Genomic DNA, 7,097 nt, shown 5'->3' on the forward strand with positions numbered 1-7,097 from the left:
TCAAGCCACAATCCCGTCAGAAGCCTACATGAGTTCGACTCATATAATGTTAGTATTTTGCTCTTTGAGTATCCAGCACTTTTTTTGTTAATTTTTCTTAAAATGTTATACATTAAAGGTGAAAACTGGAAGATTATTTCTGAGTATATATTAGAAAATAATTTAAAAAGTGTGTTGTACTCTGACTCAATTTGTGTGCACAATAACTAGCAAATTTGGTTGACATTTACAGTATATGTTCATAGAATATGAAACTGTAGAAATATTCCAATCAAATCGCTAACTTCATACCAGGAGCTCCAAACTGAAGGGACATTTCATATGAGAAAAAAATATGCCAGTATCCAATAAAGCTTGTATTGAGGAAATTATTTTTTAAAGTTATTTCTTTCTTTCTGTGCTCCTTATCATTTGATATTTTATTCACTGACAGTTTGTGTTAGTCTGGACTACAATTTTTTTCTAATAAATTGCATTTGTATATTGCTAATTAATGATGGATTCATTTACTGTGTAATGGCATATCGATAATATTTGTTATAAGAAGTTACAGTAAATGGAATGTGACCAGGTATTTTTGTTCTGATAAGCTGTTTACCAAATCAGGACAAATAGCATATTTTTGTGAGATTGACAGAGTAATTATTGGATAAGCATTGTCACTGTACACCCAGTGCTAGATGAGATTACATTTTTTCCAAAGGGCACAATAATGAGCACATTTAGGGCTAGATCCACTAACTGTATCCACAGACTGTAATAGCATGCATTGCTAAAAGCGAGAATGATTATCTCACTGATCAACCATTCTTTTGTTAATAAATGGTCAAATCTGATGAAGACATTTACACGCAATCAGTGATTGATACTTTTCAGACAGCTTTTTTCTCATCTTCTAACATTTGTAATTTTTAGGCCCAAAACGAAATTCAAAGACAAAAAGGAAAAAAAAATCTTAACTTTTTGAAATGCATGCAGCATTAAATAATTGCAGAAAGAAAAATAAAAACCTTACAGTACTCTGTTTAAACTGGGGGACTCCACTTCACACTTTTAGTCTGTCCATGGGCATGATAGTAGACATATGTATAGTATATGCTAAACTGATGCCGAAGTAAGTAACCAGAGTTTGATAAGTACAATTCCGTGTCCTCTCTTGTACACATCCTGTATTCGCATGCTAAGATCCTTTGAAAAATAAATTCTCGGCATCGCTGTGCTTTAGAAAATAAATCAAGCACAGGGGAATGTATATCGTACTGTATGTCTTTATTTATATTCTGTAGCTCCAAAAGTGTACTCAGCGCTTCACAAAGAATACAGTACAGGAAAATATAATAATACAATAAGTGCAGCAAAATCAAACAATAGTTTAAGGAAATCCCTGCCCCGAAGAGCTTACAATCTAAGAGGTTTGATTGGGAATTTACAGAGACAGTAGGTGAGGGAGTAAGTGCTGTAGATGGCAGTGCTTGGTCACAATGGGAGGTAGAAGTAACTGTGGGTGTGTGACGGTAACCATGAGTCCAGGCTATTGGGATGCTTGATTTGTGGGGCAAGTTTTAAAGTTAGTCAGTATTAAAATGAGAGGGTTAACACACTTTACAGGGGAAGAGATGACAGAGAGGCATGGGTGAAATCAGGTGTGTATGTCTGGCTTCAGGCTTAGGGGACATCCTCAGCAGCAGGAAGGAGTAGATAGAGGGTGTGAATAGAGGATCTGTGTGGGTGTTTTTTATTGAGGGGTAAAGAAGTTGTTAGGAGTGACGTGTATAAATAATGGTGCAGTGGGGAGTGGGGACGTTGGAGAGAACAGAGACGTTCACAAAGGAGTGAGGAACCAGTAAACAGCAAAAGCAGTTGGGAGGGCATAGTAAAATGCAGGAGGAGAGACTTCCAAGGTACTGGGGTATAGAAAGAGTACAAAGAATCACAGCTTTTGGAAAGTTAATTTCTCACAGTTGCAAAGTTGTTGTTGTTGTTGTTGTGCATAGTCCAGATCTTCCTCAAATCTTCACCTCCAAATTCAACTCCAAAATTAACTCTGCCAGACACTTTAGATGTGACACTTTAAGGTGTTACACACAGCTTAGCTGGATGGTCTTAAGTACTCTAAAACACAGCCACTTGACTAACAATTAAGTGAGGGGTTTGCCTAATAAAGTCTCACAGACATACTGATTACATTTTAAACTCTGTAGCATTTGATGGAAGAAATTCAGCTCAGAAACATACGTCTGAAGAAATAAATCAGAATGTTAGTCCATTAGATGTGTATTCGATGTATATTCAATGTCTATTGATTCAATAGAAGAGATTTTGTATTTATAATGTACAGTTCCTCTACAGGTAAAGTACACGCCCACTTTTAACACCTGTAGCTCATGGCCATGCCCACCAGCAAATGCCCCCAGGGACACTGTGCATAAAAGATGACACAAATTGCATAGCCTCCCGCACGCTGATCACTATCTGAACAAGTTCTTGTACAGATACTGTATTGTGCATTTTCCATCTTCTTCCATGGATCAACCCCGATTCTACGGACGCAGGAACCTGCTTGCTTCTGCTGTCCTAACCACAAGAAAGCGAATGGTGGCAGCTGTTTCCAAGTCAAAGCAAAAACCAAAGGTTCCTAAAGAAAATGTACAGAAGGCTCCCAAGGCAAAGATACTGGCCCTTTGTATGTAAGAAGAAAATGGCCAAGGTCATCGATGATGAAGTTATTTGGGAGGGCCGCTCAAGTGCCCTTGCACCCACCGAAGCCGAATAGGACGCCCCTCAGTTTTCACTTCTATCGCCCAAACCGATGCCTGCTCTGACCCTTTGTCCATTGTGGCTCGTTTGGACACCAACCACTCACCTACATCACTCAGCCACACCGAGGCTCATCCTGACACCTCCCACTCACCTCCACCACCCAGCCACGCAGAGGCTCAACCGGATGACACCATCATACCTGTACCAGATCCAGATCAGTCTTTCGCATGCTGGTTTTGAAATGCCTGACAACACAACTGAGCAATACAGGGACAGAATGGAGGCCAAGATTGATCTTTTTTTTGAGAGAATGTAAAGGATGGATAGGTGCTTGCATGGTGAAGATTCAGAGGAACATCGCGGGACTCTTTCTGTGCTTGGAGTCCCTGCCCCATCATGTCAGACACAGGAGCAGTAGGACGACCGTGTTGCACCTTATTCTCCCATGAGGAACAGCAAAAAAAACCCCGTGCACCCTCTCCATCCCTGGATTTGACCTTCACGGTGCCAACACCAAACAAACCATGGGAACCCCATTCAGCTCCAGGATATACCCTTCTGTTGGAGTCGATGACAACCCGGGTGAGAGGACAGCCACTACAGGAGGAAAGATCCTCCCAGACCATCTACCCCCACCCGCTGCCACAAGCACACCCAGTCCAGCACCCAGGATTGTACAACTCCCAGACATCATGTTGAACAACCTCCCGCAGACCATCATGGAGAAATACAAGACCAGATGTGGTGGTCTACCGCAGAAATTTACAACGTTCAATTTTAAACACCACATCAGTTTTGAGATGTACAGCGTGTGAAGCCAAAATATAAATTATAAAGGCAATTAGACCAAGAAGGGGCTTCCTGCAAATTTAAGGAAAACTGTTATGGACAAAGTGAAGCGCAAAGTGAAGCGCAAAGTGAAGCGAAAAGTGAAGCGCAAAGTGAAGCGGGCATCTTGTGAGTACCGTGAGTAAGAGCATCAATGGCCTTTTGAGTCATAAAAGGGCTCTTCCCTGGAGGTCCATGGACTTGCTGGACGACAACATGCTTTAAATTTATTTTAAAATAAAGATGTGCAACAAATGTTTTTAATATAATAATAAAAAAGTTGATTGTTTTAAAATTATCTAATTGTTTAATGCTTCTTTTCTATTTTGCATGTCTGGAGCTGGGCGAAGACAATGCACAGGAAACACCCCCTTGGTGCAGGAAACTCTCCCACCAATACTGAGAGGTAAGGCACTGTGCTAAAATCCATGCATGCCATGTCCTTTCCCCCCAAACCCGTAAAAATTTAATGTAAACACCAGTCCTAATGTAAAGTGCTGTACCCCATGCCATGCATGCTTTTTCTCCTCCAACCCCCCAAAAAATAAGGATTTAATCATTTTTATTGGACTGTAGTCATGGTTTAATAATTTTTTCATGTGTAGCGATGTGTATTCTTAATGTACAGTAAAGTACTTTACCCCATGCCATGTCCTTTCTCCCCAAACACCCAAAAACTCAGCATGCATTTACGGTGCAATTGTTAATATTGAATATTGTCTCTTTCTTTACAGACCAAGATGTCCAATAAGACCCAGCCAGTGCGCGCCTCTCACAGGCGATCGCGGGTTTTTTATTAACATTCTAACACTACCGAATTGTAGCGGGGGTTTCCGGAGCTAAACCGCATTTATTTCAGATCCGAGGACCCCTGCTTCCCGAGATATAGGCCTGTTATGGGGTGCCGGTATCTCCTATACATGGAAATGTCTTGTGTCCCTTTATCGTGACATTTACATGTATAGGAGATACCGGCACCCCATAACGGGGCCTGTATCTCGGGAAGCATGGGGTCCCCGGACCTGAAATCAATGCGGTTCTGCTCTGTGGACCCCCTGCTCATCTACACTAGGCATAAATTAAGATAAAAATATGTAGTGAGCACCAATACACAACACACTCCCTGTGCCCCCACATAAAACCAATATTTATTTTTATAGACACAGGATTAATAACACAGGCTGGCATGGGGTCCCCGGGTGGTTCCCACAGGTGTCTGCAGATCCCACAGAGAATACCGGGAGTTCCCACAGGTGTCTGGGGGCCATAGGGTGGTCCTTGCTAGGCTCAGTGGGCCTCCAGGTGGTCCCCATGGGTGTCCGATGGCTCCAATGTGGTGCACGGGTGCTCCCCGTGGGTGTATTTGGGTCCCTGGGTAATCTCCATGGCTGTCTGGGGGCTCGTGGGTTGTTCCCATTGGTGTCTGGGGGCCGTCAGGTGGTCCCCATGGGTCCCCAGGGGTCCCCAGGGAATCCACAGCTGTGGAGGCCCCGGTTTTTCCCTGCAGGTGTCCGTGGGTTCTCAGATGGTCCCCGTGGGCATCTGTGGGTCCTCACGTGATCCCAGTGGGTCTCCACTGGCCTGAGGTACCATTCCTGTATTTAAAAAAAAAAATACACTTGGCCTACATTTCAATAAATACACCAATACGCAACCCACCCACTGTGCCCCACATAAAACCAATATTTATTTTTATACACAGGATTAATACCACAGGCCAGCGGGGGTCCCTGGGTGATCCCACAGGTGTCTGCGGGCCCCACAGTGCATCCCGGGGGGTTCACACGGGTGTCTGGGGGCCCTCGGGTGGTCCCCACTGGGCGGTTCAGCTCTGGAGACCCCCTGCTACAATACTTTGTTAGAATTTTAATAAAACCCCCACGATCGCAAGAGGCGGGAAGTTAGAGTGACTGATTCAACCTATCTCTTACTGCGCATCTCTTACAGACAGGCAGAGCCCGATAGGAATCACACAGCAGGGACCCCTGCTGTGTTAATCCGTTGGGCCATTATGTCTGCAACAGAACATCCCACAACACCACGTGGCAAAACACATGTTTCAACGCGTGAAATGTTCGACAATCCCATACATTTACATGCCCGGGACGAGTGGATTTAACCTCTGGGCGAGTGGATTTAACCTCTGGGCGAGTAACTATTGGCCCAAGCAGCACACGTGTTTGTTTTTTTAATTTCCCCCGCTCACGCTGCTGTTTTCCCCCTGCTAGCGCTGGAGAAAAAAAAAAAAGCCGGAGGCGGGTTCATGTTGTTGGGGGAGATTACCTCGCCTCCGGCTCTCTGAGCAGTGCCCTCCCTCCTCCCCGCCTATCAGCAATACTTTCCCTCCTCATCAGCGCTTTCACTCCTCCCCCTTCCGGCAGCCAGCCCCTTCCGCGCCTCTGTCTGCCACAGGCCCCTGCAGGACCATCTGTCACTCCCCTCCCATCGGGCCATCCGCCACCCCAATCTCTCCCGGCCTCCGTGACCCCCCCTCACCCCAATCTCTCCCGGCCTCCGTGACCCCCTCTCACCCCAATCTCTCCCGGCCTCCGTGACCCCCCCTCACCCCAATCTCCCCCCGACACCCTAAATCTCCCCACTCACTCCCGATCTCACCTCCAACTCCGTGTCCCCGATCTCGCGTGGCAGCTCCGCCAGGTCGGTGACCCGGATCACCCCGTCGTGTAAGAAGATAGTCTCCTCCTTCACCAACAGCCACTGAGCTGAGGCTGCCGCCGCCCCCATGTCCCGGCGTGTCTGACCCCCTCACTGACACCCGGTGACCCACAGCGACAGCCGCCGAGGACACCTGGCCTGCCCCCCGCCTCTTCTCCCTCTCTCCATGGGATATGGCGCTCTCCTGGGGGGAATTGCACAACTGGTTTCCCGGTGCGGCAGGGCCCCCGCCGCTTCCTCGGGTGTCACGGAGACCACAGAGATCCCACGGTGTGTAGGGGAGGGGGAGAGAGAAAGTATGTGTGTGTGTGTGTAGGGGGGGAGAAGGAGAGAGTGTGTGTGTGTGTTTGTGTGTGTGTGTGTGTATGTATGGGAGTGTGGGAGTGTGTGTGTGTGTGTGTGATACCAGAAGTGTCTCATTTCCCCCTCCACCCCCCACCCCATCACCCTCCCACCCAATCACCCCCGTCACCCAATCACCCCATCACCAATACACCCCGTCACCCCACCCAATCACCCCGTCACCCCACCCAATCACCCCGTCAACCCACCCAATCACCCCCCCTGTCTCTCGCCCTCCCTCTCGCCCTCTCTCTCTATCCTCTCTCTCTCTCTCTCTCTCTCTCGCACTCTCTCACCCTCTCGCACTCTCTCACTCTCTCACCCCCTCTCTCTCTCACCCCCTCTCACTCTCTCTCTCTCCCACTCTCTCTCTCTCACCCCCTTTCACTCTCTCTCTCTAACCCCCTCTCACTCTCTCTCTCTCTCACCCCCTCTCACTCTCTCTCTCTCTCACCCCCTCTCACTCTCTCTCTCTCACCCCCTCTCACTCT

Source organism: Ascaphus truei, chromosome 6 (genome assembly GCF_040206685.1).
Source record: "Ascaphus truei isolate aAscTru1 chromosome 6, aAscTru1.hap1, whole genome shotgun sequence".
NCBI classification, from domain to species: domain Eukaryota; kingdom Metazoa; phylum Chordata; class Amphibia; order Anura; family Ascaphidae; genus Ascaphus; species Ascaphus truei.